General features: G+C 47.1%; 1 protein-coding gene across 1 annotated transcript in view; it reads right to left on the bottom strand.

Moving 5' to 3' along the window:
• The window catches only part of CAPN6 (calpain 6), a 122,169-nt gene extending 116,510 nt beyond the window's left edge, over positions 1–5,659 (bottom strand). The window contains exon 1 of the mRNA XM_075940914.1: positions 5,640–5,659. The gene's annotated coding sequence lies outside the window, so the exon portion shown is untranslated. The remainder of the gene's footprint in view (positions 1–5,639) is intronic.
• Positions 5,660–19,034: the final 13,375 nt, after the last annotated feature.

The following is a 19,034-nucleotide window of genomic DNA, read 5'->3' as shown; positions in this document are numbered from 1 at the left end:
ATGGCAAGTGTTACTCAGTGCCTACAAGGAGAAAGCAGAATATTGAAGCCGAAAGGAAAGTCGAATTTGGCCCATATCATTCAGAGTAGAAATGGGACTGCCACCAGCTCACTAGATGGCAGTGTTGTTTAATCTTAGCCTGCTGCTGACCAACTAATTGTCTGCCTGCCTCCTGCTTGATCCAGGGTCTTGTATTGTGTGGCTTCCTCATGCAAGCTAGCCATGTGCTTGCACAAAATGCTAAGCTTTGCAGACTCCACACCCTCCCACGACTGTCTTACCCAATTTGGCAGAGGTAGGGAGAACGGAATGGTGCGCTCCAATAGTCTGGTCACGCTGGTCAGGCTCGCTTTGGCAACAGCTCTCATACTGGCTCTGCATGTTGTTCCTAGGCACCGTTGTCATGGTCCCAAAGCCCACTGTGCTACAGCAAAGGGTGTGAACAGCTCGGATATTAGGGTAAGTGCCCAAAATAGTGCATGCAATTTGGAGGCTGAAGTTTCCTAAAAGGCACCTAAGATTACCAGCACATAATATTCCGAGCCACACATCAGTCATGCTGAAAAACACTCAGGCTATGTCTAGACTGCAGGCTTCTTTCGAAAGAGGCTCTTTCGAAAGCATCTTTCGAAAGAGCCTCTTTCGAAAGATCGCGTCTAGACTGCAGGCGGATCTTTCGAAAGAGCAATCCGCTTTTTCGAAAGAGAGCACCCAGCGAGTCTGGATGCTCTCTTTTGAAGAAGCCCTATTTACATTGAAGAACGCCTTCTTTCGAAAGAGGAACTTTCGAAAGAAGGCGTTATTCCTCGTGAAACGAGGTTTACCGCCATCGAAAGAAAAGCCGCGTTCTTTCGAAATAATTTCGAAAGAACGCGGCTTGAGTCTGGACGCAGAGCAAGTTTTTTCGGGAAAAGGCTACTTTTCCCGAAAAAAACCCTCAGTCTGGACACGGCCACAGAGAAAGAAATCTATCCCAGGGGAGCATAAAGGGGACACGAGGTTCTCCTCCCCCTTTTGAATGGTCACGTACATGCTGAATCTAGTGTAAACATTAAATATTAACAGAACAGCCTGTGGCACTTCTGTTTCACAGTGGAACGCAGGTAAAGCCGTTCCCATCGCAGGTTCATGAGAGAGACTCTCAACTGAACTGGCTCCCTCCTTAGCCGAAGCAGCTTGAGGCCATGAAAACTGAGCTGCTTCCAAGAGTTTAAAATCAAAGCATCATCCAAATGTCAGGAAAATGGGTGCTTCCAGCAGCATTTCCTCCCTTAGGGACATTGGAAAGGTATGAAATGTCATCGTAATCCAGAAAGATGCTTCACCCATACACAGAGCAATTTGGAAAGCTAAACAATCACAGAGAACAGCCTGGCTGAGGCTCAAAGGGTACGGCCAGACTATAGGGGTGGTGGTGGTGGTGTTTCGGGATACCAGAGGTATCCCGAAAAAATTCTGCCACATCCAGGGAACGCGTTTGCTCTTCCGCTTCTTTTGTGGAAGAGAAAACACTCTTTCCGAAGCCCCTGTATTCCTCATTCCATGAGGGTTTTAGCAGGATAAATGGGACAAATTTTGGAAAAGCCTCTTCTGACAAAAGTATTGGAAAGAGATCCTCAGTCTAGTCATACCCATACACAAGAGGAACAGAAGGCCCAGGCCTCACGTTTGATGTTTAGGAATCAAAAAATGTAGATGGTCTCGTGAGCTTTCGTGGGCACAACTCACTTTTCATCTGAAGAAGTGGGTTGTGCCCACGAAAGCGCATGATACCATCTACATTTGTTAGTCTAAGGTGCTGCAGAACTATTCGTTTTTTTTAAATGTTTTTTCAGTTCCAGACTAACACGGCTGCCCCTCTGTCAGGAATCAATTAGTTGTTCCTTGCATTGTCTGGTTTGGAGGTATTAATGGTTCACCTTGAATATTTTTGCCACGAGGTGTTTTTTTTTTAACCAGATGAGCAAATATGTTAGTGAAGCACACACCATCCATTGGGTGGGCTGCCTCCAAGCCATTAAACACATGGCTCTTTCTTTGAGATCTAGGTATGCTGCTAATTATGAAAGATGTCTGCTCTTTATTAGGCACATTTATGCATATGGTAACCTTCCGCACAGAGTTCTTGGGAGCCATCCATTATTATGGGAAACCTGCTTACAGCCACCCTGAATTTAAAATACAGCACAACTATAGACTGTATATGCATATAGGATTTTGTAAGGGATTGTTGGCCCCTTACTAAAACTCAGCTTTGGTTGGCTAGCCCCAGTACCAAAAGCAGGGGGAAAGGTCGATGAGAAACCAGGACCGATGGGAAGAGGTCAACGCTCCAGATCAGCCAGATTGACAGGGCGGGCAGGTTAATGGAGGAGTCAGGAGGCCGGGGGCGAAGGGTGTTCCATCCTCTGTGTGAACTGGATTTGCCTAGGTCAGACAGAGTGGGGCCGAGATTAGGAGAGAGCAAAGGCCCAAGCGGAACTGCCAGCTAGAGTGAGCCAGAGACAGCACAGAGAGCAGAGCCTGTGCTGGGAGCTGGGCTGCAGCCACAGACCCTGAGACACAGCCCAGATAGCAGATCCATGCTGGGCAGAGAGCTGCAGCCACCGAGCCAGGGGGGTCAGAACAGAGGGAGCTGGAGGCAGAGCAGCAGAGAGTGGAGCTGGGGCTGGAGCAATCCGGAGCTAGGTGTGATGAGCAGCAGGGGAGAGTGACCGGGGCCCAGAGCAGAGGCCCAGCACAGGGAGATGCCACCAGCTAAGAGGCCTTGCAGGCCAGACTTGGAGGGTGATAGTAACTCCAACTGGGAGGGGGGAGGGACTGAGGCTGAGGGGAAGGGTCCTGCTAGTCAGAGCCTGACGGCACGTGGCCACCACCAGAGCAAGTATCCAACCCACAACATCCCTGCAGCACAGCCAGGGTCTGAAAAGGAGGCCTAGGACCTATGGGGAAACTGGGCAGGGAGCACACAATGCCTCCTCCTGCAGCCGAGTACCCCAACCTGCCCGCTCCTTCTTGCCAGAGTGGCACACTGGCTTACCTTCACCTCTGTTTTGAACTGTATGTAATGATCAGTGGGTCAGGGAAACACCCAGCGTAGAGAGAGTACTCAGAGTGGGGGCACTAGCCCCAGTACTAGGTGACCACAATAAGGTTGAAGGTCAAGCCCCCCCAGGAATCCTGGGCCCAGTCTAGTTGGGGTTACTAGGACTCTGCCACACAGGAAAGCGGAAGGGGAGCCCTGGAGGTCAACAAGGCCCCTGGGTAAAGGAAAGAAGTGGGAGCAGGGACTCCGTTCTTTTCGCCAGCCCATTTCACCACGGTCGTGTAGAAGCCTGGAAAGTTCCTCTAAATAGCAGGACCATTCCCCTGCTTACACTTACAAGAAGACTCTGAACCTTAGACTCTGAAATGGGCCCAGCTTGGTCTTGTTTTTGCAAATTACTATCCTGCTTTGTTTAATTATTGCAGAGGACAACACCGGAGGTTTAGAATGGAATGGAATATTCCTAGTTGCTTTTTTTTACCTGCAGGCTATTATGGCATATGCCAATATTTAAATAAGAGTTTTCAGGTAATGTTGTGAGTTAACCTGTGTATATGTAGGGCAAGACCCTGTCCTGCACAGTACTATTTAAGTCTCCAAAAAACCCAACACCTCTCTGGGATCAAGTACTGATTGATATGAGCCTATGGTCAGCTCCTCTTCTTGGTAGGACTCATGCTTGACAGCAGAACACATATCTTTTTGGAACTACATTAAAGTGCACCTGGAGCTCTGCCCCCCTCTGAATCCTGTGCTAGGAAGATAGCACATAGATCTATACTGCACCTAGGATTGCCCAATTCTGGCACTGACTGCATGGTCTTGGAAAAAATGCTTCTGTGCTTTGTACCTCAGTTTCCCTGTCTGTAAAATGGGGATAATTCTTACTTCTATAGGTGTTGGTAGGATTTATTCGTTAATGATTGAACAGTGCTTTGAGACTGTCTAGTTCTAGGTTTGTCTCTTGCATACTCATACCTCTCCTGTCCCCACACATTACACTTATATCCGAGTGTCTCACTTTCTTTAACGTGTTTATGCTTACAATGCCCTTGTGTTGCAGGGACATACTATTGCCCCCATTTTACAGATGGGGAACTGTGGTCCAAAGGCCCAGCTTCTCAAAGGTATTAGGTGTCTAACTTGCTTTAGTTTCAAGTACTCAGTCTCCAAGGAACCCTGTGGAGGAGCAGGGAATTAAACCCAAATTACCTGAGTTATAGGTTAGCACGCTGAGTGTTCTCTTTCTTACTGCCAAGGAGTATAATTAGGTGCTATTTTTACAAATCTTGTATAATCTCCTTCTTTGACCTGCAATGAGCAGAAGAACAGCTTGATTTTGGGCTCCAGAAATATTCCCATATCTAAAGCTGTGTCAAGGGCACCTAAAGCAGAAGAGGAGGTTTATATTTTGTAACCCAATAAATCAAAATAAATGCATAACCACCAGATGGGAGATACTAGATCAGTATTTCTTTCTAGAGACATTTCTGCTATACAGTGAAATCACTTCTTTGCTTAGAGCTAAAGGTTTGTATTTTCTTTTCCATTTTTTGGTTAGGTTTCTGTTGAACTACGCCATTAAAAATGTGTGGTGTATGCTGCTGGAATAACTGCACAAGCTTGTGCGGATGTAACTGGTTAACTGGTTACAAGTAAAGGGCCAAGAGGTGCTCTAGCTTGGTCAGGCCCATTGTGCCATGGGGCAGCTCCAGCCTGGCCAGGCCCACCATGCTGGGCTGGAGCAGACTGCTACCCCCAGGATCCTGGTCAAGAAGTTAACTGTTTAAACATAACATTTAACCAGTTAACTGATTAAAACAAGGTTTTGCATCCCTGTAAGCTCACCCCACACCTCATTCACCCCTAAAGACTATGCTGTTGCCCCTTGTTAGGCATTTAATATATGGAGATATGCTTATCTCAGAACTGGAAGGGACCTTGAGAGGCCATCAAGTCCAGTCCCCTGCCCTTCATGGCAGGACCAAGTACCATCCCTGACAGATTTGCCCCAGATCCTAAATGGCCCCCTGAAGAATTGAGCTTACAACTCTGGGTTTAGCAGGCCAATGCTCAAACCACTGAGCTATCCCTCTTCCCCCTTAAGAAAACTGAAGAGTTGAACACTTCCTCAGGTATATTTCAGGCTTGAATTCAGGACAGCATTTCCTTGTACTTGAACATGGTTGCACACAAGTTAGTTCAATAACACAGTAGTGGCCATAGTCAGTCTAAACTAGAACAAAGTGGTCATCAACATGTCAGCTAACTGCAATTAAACCTTTGTCACAGATTGGCCCTTGACATTCATTAGGTTCTCATCAGAATGGAAGCAGAAGTACAATTGCATCAAATTGCCATGAATCTACACCACAAACCTACCCCGGGGCTCAATCACTCCTGTTACATCCTACTGGAAGCAAAACTTTTAGCTCGTGGACCAGTTTTCTCCTTGGTTTTTACAGTAGAAGCAACCTAGCCACAACACACACTCAGTGCTTGGGAGCTAAGCTCTCTCCCAGGACAGGACAGCAGGAGGTGAAGGGGTACATTGTGTGACTGCCCACATGCTGAGCTGACATTTTGCACTTACTGTCAGTTTCAGTCCTGTTGCTCTCAGTTGTTTTGGCCTCAGGGGAGCAGCAGTTTTCTAAAGGGCTTAATGTAGCTAAGTTCAGTCACTGAGCTCTTCAGTTGCACCATCCTTTCATAAGCCAAACCAGAGCAAAAGCCTCATTATTTGCCATTTATGTTCACGCCCTCTCCTGGTTAACAACCCATTAAACTACACAGCTGGCATGGCTTAGACTGACACCACTGCACTCTATCTTAACCTTCTGCTACCCCTATGCATCATTACAATATACTGTCATGTGGGCTAATCTGATATCTGATTTCAAAATGTTTCTCTCAGTAGCCATTTTCTGGACATCAGTCACCTTTAAATGACAGTTAGGACTGGTCTGATACAACAGGAGCAGTTGACTGTAGCACAGCATCTCCTCTTTCATCGTTTCTTTCATCAGATAGAGTTTGAATCTAAACTTGTCCCTGAGCTTTGTTCTCCAAGGATCAGGACCACTAATTCCAGGCCTGTATGCAGGAACTTCTGGGGGGGGCGGGGGACTTTTTTGTAAAGGGTGGGCATGCATGACCCTGTAGCCAGACAGGAACCCCCCCTGCAACATCCATCTTGCTTGCCTGGAGCACACATGGCACACAGAGCAGTAAAATCAGCATAGTCTTGAAGCCTTGACAGGAGGCCCAGATATGCTAGCTCACAGTGACCCTGGACAATGGTAAGCAGAGATATGAGGGTGATCGAGCTAATCGCTGACCAACAGGCTGCAGAGGAGTGCCCTTGACTGAAAACCATATTGATACGATCACACACACTCTTACAAGTGTAAATTAAGTTGAAACTACCTTGTAAGAACTGGTGTCACAAAGACGGACCAACACAGTTTGGCATCTTAGATAAGAATGAGGATACAGGCCCCTATGGGTATAAAGATGGGTCCAGCAGCACACTCACTCTGAGCGTCAATCTACCATCTATCTGCTGGTCGGGTTAGGTGATTGGCCTCCCGAGGTTCCACGGGGACGCCCACCTCGTATTCGTCTTTCCTAGGAATTGAGGGACCGGCCCTGGCTTGAAACGCTGGAGTCGAGAGGCACAGAAGGGGGTAAAAATTGTACCTGGATGTGTCCTTTGTCTTAAGTGTACACATAGATTTAGAGCTCTTTAAAGATTAAGCTGTCACTTGGTACCATTATTTCTATTTTCTATCTTTATTTTCTTTGTAACCATTTTTAAGATCTATATTTGCTAGCAGTTAAAAACTAGAGCAATAGCCATTGTAACCATATGATTTATAAGCTTCTTTAATAAACCTGTAAGGCTACGTCTACACTGGCCCCTTCTCCGGAAGAGGCATGCAAAGCAGGCAAGTCAGAATAGGGAAATCCGCGGGGGATTTAAATATCCCCCGCGGGATTAAATAAACATGGCCGCCGCTTTTTTTCCGTCTTGGGGAAAAGCCGGAAAAGAGCGTCTAGACTGGCGCGATCCTCCGGAATAAAGCCCTTTTCCGGAGGATCTCTTATTCCTACTTGCAAGTATGGAATAAGAGATCCTCCGGAAAAGGGCTTTATTCCGGAGGATCGCGCCAGTCTAGACGCTCTTTTCCGGCTTTTCCCCTAGCTGGAAAAAAAGCGGCAGCCATGTTTATTTAATCCCGCGGGGGATATTTAAATCCCCCGTGGATTTCCCTATTCTGACTTGCCTGCTTTGCATGTCTCTTCCGGAGAAGGGGCCAGTGTAGACGTAGCCTAACTGTTTAAGCTTTAACCTGACTCTTTCAGTTGCTGTAACAGAACCAAGCACAATTTAAAAAAACTCCAGCCAGTCATAGGGCAGACACAGTGAGGGAGAGCTGGGCGTTTGGGTCCTGTCGCCTCCACAGGACAGACCGTTGGGGCATCCGTCAGCCTTCCCTAGGCTGCCCTCTGCAAAGGGACCCCAGTCCTAGCAGCTAAAGACATGGATGAAATAAGCTCTCCCTGCACACCCTTGGGGCATCCGTCAGCCTTCTTTGGGCTTCCCGCTGCATAGGGACCCCAGTCCTAGCGGTTGAAGACTCGGATGTGACACACTCTCCCTGCAAACTCTCGGGGGTGCCCGTCAGTCTTCCCTAGGCTGCCCGCTGCGAAGGGATCTCAATCCTAGCAGTTGAAGACTCGGGTGTATAACACACACACACACACACTCACACTCACACCACGCACTGCCCTGACCATCAGCTGACACCCCCCATGGTTCGCTCAAGTAAGCGAGGGAATCAGTCCCAGCCTTCCCCCAGATGGCCAGAGCATGAGGGAGGGAGGCTCAGGCAGCGTGCCACTCCTGCCTTCCCCTGGCTGACTGGAGCATGCTTACTTGGGGAACCATGGGGTGCTTTCACACCCTTTGCAACACCCCCTGCATACTGGCCTGGATCCATTCCTCTGCAATGTGACTATGCTCTGAGCAGAGCAAAAGAATAAAAATGCCCGTCTTTTGCAGCTTCCTAACCAACGTTCAGCTCATGAAATGCTAGAAAATCTCCCCAGTTTGCTTCCATTAATACAACGTGAGTGGGTAGATACTGATACAGATACACTCCCTCTCAGGAGTGTCCTCTTTTTTGAAAGTTCAAATAGGGTAACCCTAATTTTTTCCCAAATAGGCTAGAGATAACATTGTTACAATAGGCAGCTTCCAGTCCATGGAACAACCATTTCTATAATCTGCAAGCTGATTTCTGTATGGCAAGGTGTTTGGTAGGAAGTTTTTTGGATGTTAAAATCACGCTAATTTACTATACTAATACGAACTCATAATGGTATTAATTCATTTTACCATGAAACCAGAGGTCACAAAAAATAAGATGGTTAGCTGGAAAATGAAGTCCCCTCCCCAACACCCCACCACAAGTACTGGTGTTTTTTGGGGATTATCAAAGCAAATTTCCCCATTCCACTCTACCAGTATTGCTTAAAACCTGAGTTTCAGCAATAACCTAGTCTAGGGGTAGAGGGGCTGGAACAATTTGGGCTGAGAGTCATTGACCCAAACTGTAAACCCTGTATATGATAGAAACTGCTTTATGACAAGGGTGCGGTAGAACCCCCAGCGTCCCTATTCCACATCTGTGCCTATGGGATCAGAGTATTTCAGTCTCTTTTACTCAATAACCTCTCTGCTAAAACTCTTAGGGTATGTCTACACTGCCACCCTAGTTCGAACTAGGGTGGCTAATGTAATCATTCGGACTTGCAAATGAAGCCCGGGATTTAAATATCCTGGGCTTTATTTGCATGTTCCCGGGCGCCGCCATTGTTAAATGCCCCATAGTTTGTACTACTTGCCTGCGGCTACACGCGGCACGGGCTAGGTAGTTCGAATTAAAGCTCTTAATTCGAACTACCGTTACTCTTCCTGCAATGAGGAGTAATGGTAGTTCAAAGTAGGATCTTTAATTCGAACTACCTAGCCCATGCCGCATGTAGCTGTGGGCAGGTAGTTCAAACGACAGGGCATTTTAAAAAAATGGCGGCGCCCGGGAACATGCAAATAAAGCCCACGATATTTAAATCCAGGCTTCATTTGCAAGTTCGAATGACTATATTAGCCACCCTAGTTCGAACTAGGGTGACAGTGTAGACATACCCTTAGTCACCTAGGGCCAGATTTGCGGAAGTAATCTGGGTCTTAACAGAGAGGCTATTGAGACTGAGAGGCTACTGAGGCTCTTCAGAAGGCTCCTAAAGATGCAGAGAAGCATCTAGTTGGATTTTCAAAAGCACCTAAGCAGATTTTGTGCCAGGATGCAGGCAACTAACCTTCCTTAGATGCATTTGAAAATCCCATTAGGTGGCTATCTGCACTTTGAGAATCTGTTCCTTAGAAACTGGACAGACTCCGCCTGACAGGTTATATGGAGGTCACCAAGCAACTGCCCAACTTTAGTGACTTGAAGTGTTAGGTGCTATCAGGGGGGTGGATATGCCCAACCCCTTTAAGGGCAGAGCTCTAGGCTCTAAGATTTCTCCAAAGAGTGCACCACCCCATGTACATCTCCATCGCTTTAGCTAAGGGCCACACCCCATCTCCACTGGGGCAGTGCAGCCTAGTGGCTACTGACACTAAAACACCTCCTCCTTGAAGAGTAGGGAGGCCCAGCAGCCCACGTCACTTCTCGCTCCCGCCCCTCAGGGCAGTGAGGCCTAGTGGCCCAAATCAATAACCACTCTCTTCCCTCAGGGAAGTGAGGCCTAGCAGCAAGAGTCAGTATCAAAGCTCCCAGTCATAAGGGCAATACGGTCTAGTAGCCAGAGTCAGTAGTAACACTCCCTGCTCTCAGGCAATAAGGCCTAGGAGCTTAAGACAGTAGTAATTCTTGTAGTGCTCCCCTTGAGGGTGAATGGGAGAGGAGTAGGGGGACTGGGCTCACCCGCTCCACCAGGTCCAAGCCCAGGGCCCTGTCAGTGGTGGGTGTGTCCCACCACTAGCTCAGCAGGGAATCCGCCTGAAACACACTGGGCTACTTCCTACCAGATTCCTGACAATCGCCGCCTTCTCCACTTTCCTCCAGACCGCAGGCTTCTCCAGCCATTTCCTGCTGACTGGCCTCTGCAGTTCAGTCCATCTGCAGCTCTTCCTCCAGAGCTCTGGCAGTACCTCTTTTCTCAACAGCAGTCAGCCCTGACTAAGCTGCTCCCCTGGCCTTTATACCTGTCTTCCAGCTGGAGGATGCCCAGAAGGGCTGGGGGGCTAGAGCTCCTTTGGCTAGGTAGCCCTGGTTAACCCTTACAAGTCCAGTGCGAGGTTGGTACACCCTGACACAGGTGCCTAACATTTGCCTGGGTGTTACCTCTTGAGATTTTATGACACAGGAGATACAAGTGCACTGAAATGGCAATTTTCTTCATTGGGTATAAGACTGGCATGCTGATACAGCTGATGAACATCATCCTCAGTGATCTAGAATCTCACGTTGAAGTTCTGTCTCCACATCTCTTTGTAATAAAACTTCTTGCTGAAACCTAAAGTGTTGGTGAATGGCAGTTCCTATTACTAACCTGGCATGTGGCAGGGACCCATAAAAACGGCCTACTTCTCCTTGGCTGTTCCTAGCTGTCACTCTCACAGTGACTAGATGAATACATGTTGTTTTACCATCTGAATGGCACTTCCCATTTTGCCTGCTGATAGTAACAGCGCACTCAAAACACTTAAATTAGAAGATGACACGCTCAGAACACAGTTGTTAGAAGAAACAATTTAAATCTGTCCAAAGCAAGTGTTAGGTTCCCAACATTTGCCTGGGTGTAACAACTGTGGGAATACCTATGCTTAAAATAAACAGAGTTCCATAACAAGGATAGTAGTAATTTATTTAGCATCATTGAATATCTATCTCATTTATTGCAACCTCACTTCTTGCAAGTGGCATAACTGAACGCAACCCACATTCCTGGCAATGGTAGATGTACCACATCAGAAACCAGCACTCATATGTGGAGATGAACTTGATGTTTAGTCCTGGTGGGCTGGCAACATTCCCTCTATGCTGGCCATCTGCACTTGGGTGACTTTCACTCACAAAGAGTGGTGCATGGCTGAAGGCATTATGCTTCCGCATTGTCCCATTGATTTGGGACTGACACACAACTGGATTTGATTTTCTATGGACTAAGCCATAGCATCTTGCTATATTATTGATTAATGCTTATTCTGTGCAGAGCTACAGATCTTTTGGAAAATGCTTAGCACCCTTTGGATTGGCCCCTGAAGCTGTGCTGGATACAGGCCTGCCAATGGAGGGTGGGGGAGTGGGGAGAAGACAAGGAGGGAAATTGTCCTGGGGCCTGGCAACTCTGGTGGCAGCCAGAGTCCTGATCCCTTTAACTCACTGCTGGACCGCTGGACCAGGCACTCCACATGGCTCTGAAGGCTGCGCAGATTGCGTGGGAGGGGTGGGATTTGCCACGGTCCAGGCAGCATCACTCCACATGGCTGTGACGGCTGCATGGTGGGTAGGACTGTGGGAAGGGAGATTTGACACAGTCCAGGCAACATGGAGATCTGGCTACCTCTGGTCCCAGCCCTTCTGCCTGAGGCCCTGCCCTTCCAGGGGTGCAGAGCTGCCCTTTCACACACACCATGCCCAGGAGCCACAGTGGCTGTTGGCACTGCTGGCTGGATACACTGCTTGCACTACACTATGAACCAAAAGGAAAATGCACAATGGTAGCAAACTTGTGCATCTTTTCAATATGTGTCATTTTTTGACAAGGTAGGATTCATGCCAGCGGGGTACACCTTAAATTGGTGATGAATTTCAAGAGGAACTGTTGGTAAAAGTGCCATTAATGGGAGTATCTGGATCTTGGATCTGGATCTTGTCACAGACAGATGAGGAAACACAGTTACTGTGAATGTTTCCTATCATTACAGTGCCATAGATGTGCTTGGTGATTTAAAAACACTGTGTAAAACATGGTACCTGCCCCCACACTGTTTACTTTCTTACTTTGGAGCCTCATCTTGCAGTCCTTGCTCATGCAAAGATTCCTGACTTCAGTTCAGTGGCATCGAACATGTACATAAGTATTTCTCACATTATTAAAGTGGCAGAGGTAGGCCACTGATAGTACAACTTTTAAGTGAACAGGAGTTTTGCCACTGACTTCAGTTTTTCAGATTAGTTTTTGCTGGTTCCAGTTATTCTTGCTATTTAGTTACTCATACAGTGATTATTTATTGTGACTTTGGTTTTATATTATACTATGGGGCTAAATTTTCAAAATTGCACCACTACACATACAGAATGTGCTAGTGTCCAACCCTTGGAGTTGTGCAAAGGGTCATGTCTATGCAAGTGGGTGCACACAAAACTGTACCTTTGCATTTATATATTTACGGAGTTGGTCTGGGAGGAGGTGCTGATGGTTAGTGATGAAAGGCAAGTGGTGGAAGTAATTCTAGATTTGCAGACTGTCTCTCTGGGAGAAGTCTTATTTATGGAAAAAGCAAGCTAAAGATCACTTAATTACAGAGCAATTCATAGCTTACTTTGCAACTGTCTTCCGCATTTCACAGAGCAGCATACGATAAATATTCTAATACCCTACATATCTGGCTGCCACATTTTGGGCTGGAATTCAAAGCCAACAACCACAGAATCCTTGGATTATTTGCAACTGACAAGCCTGACAGGAAAAAGTATGTTTCATTTGATTAGAACCAGATTTGCACAGCAAGCAGGGCTGAGCGTCAAGTGGAGATTAGGTCAAGAGACCAAGTGCTCTCAAACAGACCAGGCATGTTGTTTCAGCCAATTCAACAGGAACAGAAATTGGACAGTGCATTTGAGTTCAATGCATCCAGAAGTAGGGATATAAAACCCCATTTAACTGGTTAACTGGTCAATCACAGTTAGTCAATTGAAGAGGGGACAGGCGGGGGGACTGCTCCAGCTGGGCTAGAGTGCCCCTGTCTGCAGTGGACCCCATGGAGCTGGAGCAGCCACCTGCCTGAAGTAGGCAAGAAGCTACTCCAGCCCTCACTGGTTAACCAGAATAGGTAAGCATCATCCATTAAGGGTTAGCCAGTTAACCTTTCACATCCTTATCCAGAAATTAATACATGTATTTTCCCTGCTATGATGGAGGGAAACTGAAAGTGAATTGCGCCAGTACCTTGATCCATGCAGCGTTAGTGGGAATACTAAACTTTGGAGGCCATATTTTATGCTCACTTATGCTGATCTACATCATGTAATTTCATTTATGTCAGCAGAATTTATGGGTGTGTGAACAAAATCAGGCCCCATTGTGTTCCAGCAATGGTCCTTATTAGCCAAATAGCATATTGTCCCAATATCATTTCCAGATCTCCTTTGAAAGTTTGTCTACATGTTACTGCAGTTCACGAAGTCAATCTGCTGCAAACCGGCTCACTGGATGGTAACACCCTATATGGACCCTGCTACAGCACAGTGAAAGCGCTGGGGAGCTATTACTTCTTGAAAGCCCACCACCGGGGAAAGGGGCAATGGGGGCAGTTTCCATGGTGATTCTAAAGGGCCTGTGGCCCCAGCCTGCTATTGCTGCTACTGAAGCAGCAGAAGTGGCTTGGAACCCCAGACCCTTTAGAATTGCCGCTAAAGTCCCGGGTGGCACATTCCAGAGCCCTGCGTCGTGCAATCCAGCCAGCTCTGAGGTGAGGCCTGATGAGTGGGGTGCCATGTGATCTGGGCAGTGCTAAGGGCTCACTGTCCCAACCCCGCCCCTTCTGCCTGAGGCCCCACCCTTTCCGGGAGTGCAGAGTCAGGACCCCCTACATTCTCCGGGGACTAGCAATCCTGTTGGCTCCCCTGGCACTCTGAGGGTATGTCTACACTACAATGTTAGTTCGAACTAATGGACGTTAGTTCGAACTAACATTCATAGGCGCTACACTAGCGCTCCGCTAGTTCGAATTTAAATTGAACTAGCGGAGCGCTTAGTTCTAACTAGGAAAACCTCATTATACGAGGACTAAGCCTAGTTCGAACTTACTAGTTCGAATTAAGGGGTGTGTAGCCCCTTAATTCGAACTAGTGGGAGGCTAGCCCTCCCCAGGTTTCCCTGGTGGCCACTCTGGCCAACACCAGGGAAACTCTATTCCCCCCCTCCCGGCCCCGGACCCCTTAAAGGGGCACGGGCTGGCTACGGTGCCCGTGCCAGGTGCAAGCCTGCCAGCACCCAGCCAGCAGACCCTGCACCTGGCACAGCACAGAGCCACCCACCCGATGTCCCCCAGCCCACCCCCTCTTCCCGGGACCAGGCTGGCGGCTCCCGGGAGCTCGCCCGGGATCGCAAGAGGCGGGCACCCGCCTGGTCTAGACCTTGTCCACGATCTCCGCACTAGGCACAGGAAAGTGGCCAGCTAGGGCAGGAGAGCTGCCAGCCTGGCCATCCAGGAGCAGGTGTGCATGAAAATCAAGGGGGTCCACTGAGACCCCCGACCCTGAGCCCTGAGCTTACAATGGCCGTCCTGGGTCAGACCAAAGGTCCATCTAGCCCAGTAGCCTGTCTGCTGACAGCGGCCAACCCTAGGGACCCTGGAGGGGATGGACTGAAGACAGTGACCAAGCCATTTGTCTCGTGCCATCCCTCTCCAACCTTCCACAAACTTTGGGCAGGGACACCACTCCTACCCCCTGGCTAAGACTACTCCATGGACCCAACCTCCATGACTTGATCTCACGTCCCTTTAAAGTCTGTTCTAGTTGTAGCCTTCACAGCCTCCTGCAGCAAGGAGTTCCACAGGTTAACTATTTGCTTTGTCAACAACAACTTTCTCTTACTAGTTTCAAGCCTGCTACCCATTCCTTTCCTTTGGTGTCCTCTAGTCCTTCTTTATGGGAACTCATGAAGAACTTTTCTGAATGCACCCTCTCCACCCAACCCCTGCTTTTAGAGACCTCTATCCTGTCCCCGCTCCATCTCCTCTTTTCTAAGCTGAACGGTTCCAGTCTCTGTACCCTCTCTTCATCTGGGACCTGTTCCAAACCCCTGATCATGTTAGTTGCCCTCCCCTCTCCCAGCCTTTCTCTTCCCCTCTCCCACCTCCTTTTCCCAGTCTCCCCCAGTTTTGTTCAATAAAGACAGAGTCAATGTTGGAAGAAACGTTATCTTTATTTTGTACATCAGGAAGGGGGGCTAGGGAAGGGTAAGTGGAAGGAGGTGAGGGAGGAATGGGGTACGAGCCCCCAATGGGGAGGACTGGGCTGGCTCTGCGGGCTTCTGGGGGTGGAAGCTCTCCTGCAGCCCCCCAATTGTCTCCTCTCCCCAGATGGCAGCCTGCGGAAAGTGCAGCCGGGCTGATGGCCGAGTGCTGTGATGTGCCCAGTGTGTGCACTCCGGGCACACCAAGCCAGGACTGGTTTTCAAGCGGGGCACCCCTGAGAACTGTCTGTCCGGGGTGGGGGTCGGGTCCCTTTAAGCGCAGCCCTCGGCTAGCCTGAGACAGCATCTCCACGCTCTAAGTCCTCCTCTGATGCCCTGCCGGCACTGCTTCCGGCCATCCTTAAGCCCTGTTCAGGGTCCACTCAATGTGGACATGCTAGTTCGAATTAGCAAAACGCTAATTCGAACTAGTTTTTAGTTCTAGATGCGTTAGTTCGAATTAGCTTAGTTCGAATTAACTAATTCGAACTAAGTTAGTTCGAACTAACTCTGTAGTGTAGACATACCCTGGGACTTTCACCATGCTGCAGCTAGCTCCATGTGGGGTGTTACTGTGCAGCAAGCTGGTGTATGGCAGATTCAGTGCCTGGCTGACTAGGCGGCAACTTGCTGTACAGACAAACCTTTACACTTTCTAGAGCAGCTAAAATAGCCACGCAAACGAAAGCGTTTTAACCCTTTTCATTTCCAAATATGGCCCTCTGTTTCCATAGAGAGGTAAGGTGGGTGAGGTAATGTCTTCTACTGGTCCAAACTTCTCCTGGTGAGAGAGCTGGGAAGCTAACTCCCAGTTTCACTATTAAATACAAGATGGGTCAGATTGTTTGGTATAAGTAGTTCTCAAGGGACTATTCAAGGTGAAGTGGCCTGTTCACACCACTCCAGTCACAGGGGTGCTGTGTTCATTTCTGAGTTATGTGAAGATGAAGGCAGAATAATTTAGAAATAATTTATTCTGCTTTTTTGTTTGTGCCTGCACCGTCTTCTGCTTCTGCATTTTCAAATGTATTCTGTTCCGCTGGGGCTTTTCTTCGCCTGGTTTCATTATGGGAATCACAGATTTTTAACTTGGTCTTTCATTGAAAACAGTAATGTACTGTATGCTAGCTTTCAGTTTGTCCAAGCACTTCCCGTTAATGACTTATGGATGCCAATAATCATCCAAGCGATGAAATGTGTGGTTAGCCTGTTTGCTAATGGGCCCTGGATGGAAAGGGTTGAGTATATTGGCTCTCTCTGGTTTATGGCAAAGTGACTACTGGAAAAAGGACAATGGACTCCTTCTGAGCACAAACTCTTGGAAAGGATTTGGAAAGGAAGAAGAGCTCTTCAAGTTTCAGTATCCAGAGATAAGGGCCAAAGCAGAGTCAGTGGAGTCAGCTTTAGTTTGGCAGATCTGACCAGAAACCAAAAGCAAAATGGATTCCACAGTATAATTGTATGAAAAGGATTATATCTCTATTAGCATTTCTAAGGGTTTAAAGTTAAGAGTGTCACTGACTTTACTGTGATATCACTAATGTAGCTGAGAGGGTATGTCTACACTACCCCGCTAGTTCGAACTAGCGGGGTAATGTATGCATACCGCACTTGCTAATGAAGCCCGGGATTTGAATTTCCCGGGCTTCATTAGCATAAGCGGGGAGCCGCCATTTTTAAATCCCCGCTGCTTCGAACCCCGTGTAGCGCGGCTACACGGGGCTCGAACTAGGTAGTTCGGACTAGGGTGCCTATTCCGAACTACCGGTACACCTCGTTTCACGAGGAGTAACGGTAGTTCGGAATAGGACCCTAGTCCGAACTACCTAGTTCGAGCCCCGTGTAGCCGCGCTACACGGGGTTCGAAGCAGCGGGGATTTAAAAATGGCGGCTCCCCGCTTATGCTAATGAAGCCCGGGAAATTCAAATCCCGGGCTTCATTAGCAAGTGCGGTATGCATACATTACCCTCCTAGTTCGAACTAGGAGGGTAGTGTAGACATACCCTGAGAGAAGAACTTGGACCTTAGTTGCTATAGCTGAAAGTCAGTCCTGTGCAGAGAGCCACCAGAAACCCTACAAACCACTCACGTCCCACTAAACCCCTCAACACAGGGCAACAGTGAGACTTAGATGGTACATAGGCCTTTTTGCTGGCCGCTGCCTGGGAGGATTCCAATCCGTGGGTCAAGTTTTGCATTGTTTCAAACCTGGTGCAATCCTTTGGCTTCAATGGAGTTATGAGAGTTGTAAAATCAGTGCAGACCTAATCTGGACCTTTACTGCAGCATTAAAAAAAACCTGGCTTTTCAGTCTGCATGAGGGTCCTTTTGAGACTACAATCCACATACCACTTTTCCCATCACACGCCTTTGGATCTTTTCACAAATTCACTACAGTTAAGATCCCTTCCCCATTTCATTTTCCTTTTGTGCACGTACAACTGGGGGTTGATTTGGGCCAGACTAGGGACACTGCTCACATTTGTTTTCAATGTATATATCAGGCCAAATAAAAGAAGCAACATATTTTCTCAGCCTAAATATTGAAACCAAATTTTATTTTTTGAAAGTGACATTACACACATCTTGCAAATGTACATTTAGGTGAAAAAAGAATGAGTAACAAATATTGAGAGCAAAGCTATAAAGTGGACAGATTCTCTGCTGCATGGCATTGCATTACAAGATCTGGGATAATTATTACAGGTAGTAAAAACAGTTCACAACACCTCACAAAAATGGAATTTTGGGCTAGAACACTAAATCTTCTAACAAAAGGAAATGCTGCTAAGAGAGAAGAGGCGTGAGGGATAGACACATGGATCTAGGATTGGTAGATTTTTGAGGGGGCAGTTCATGTCCGTTTCCTTTGTTTCTTACAAATCCAACCTTTTCAAGTGGACCCATATTTTCCAGACTTTTAATGCTGTATGTTGTCTGTGGCAAAAGGAACCACAACTACCAAAGAAACTCTGTAAATTGATAACTGAGTCTGGGAATGTGGAAGAAAAGGAGGGGTTTTCAGAACCCCTAGCACATATTCATTCCCCCACTTTCCACTGAATATTCAGTAACATCAAAGAACTTATGCAAACTCAGCAATTCCAGATCTATGGGACTGCATCCATTAAAAACAGACATGTACAGGACATAATGATTTGCAAGTATGTCACATGTTTAATGCCTCTGTTGCAGTGTGTAAATAAGATCACATCTTTTACTAATGATGTGATCTTGTGAATATTGAACTAATTGTACAGTTCAATCAAAGACAATATATGACTGATCTCTATCTCTTTTACTTTAAAGTTCAGTGCCTGTTCAGAGTGCCAAAGGCATTGTTCTGTGATAAGTAATACATACAAGAACCTGCTGAAAACTGCTTTTAAAGCTTTGTTGTATATTATTTTACTTATGCCCAAATCTGTAACTTACAAACTACAAGAGAGTGAGAAAGAGGGAGAAAGATAGAAAGATACAGAGAATCTTCTTTTCAGAGGTAAAGGAAGGGTTAATTAAGAAATGAGATGTACAATACCATGCATTTATTCTCAAAAGCTTGTTCACTAGCAAACTAGTATTTCTAATACTACAACCACTAATTTACACCTGTTAGCTAAGTAATCAAGTTCTACCTACAGCTATGGAGCAGAAGTTTTTTTTTCTTTTTTTCCCCTTTAAAATGTCAATAAAAATGTTTTCTGTACAAGTTAAATGGCACAAAAGGTG

Source organism: Pelodiscus sinensis, chromosome 13 (genome assembly GCF_049634645.1).
Source record: "Pelodiscus sinensis isolate JC-2024 chromosome 13, ASM4963464v1, whole genome shotgun sequence".
Classification (NCBI taxonomy): domain Eukaryota; kingdom Metazoa; phylum Chordata; order Testudines; family Trionychidae; genus Pelodiscus; species Pelodiscus sinensis.
Note: the sequence above shows the minus strand (reverse complement) of the source record. Positions and strands in the feature narration are given on the sequence as shown.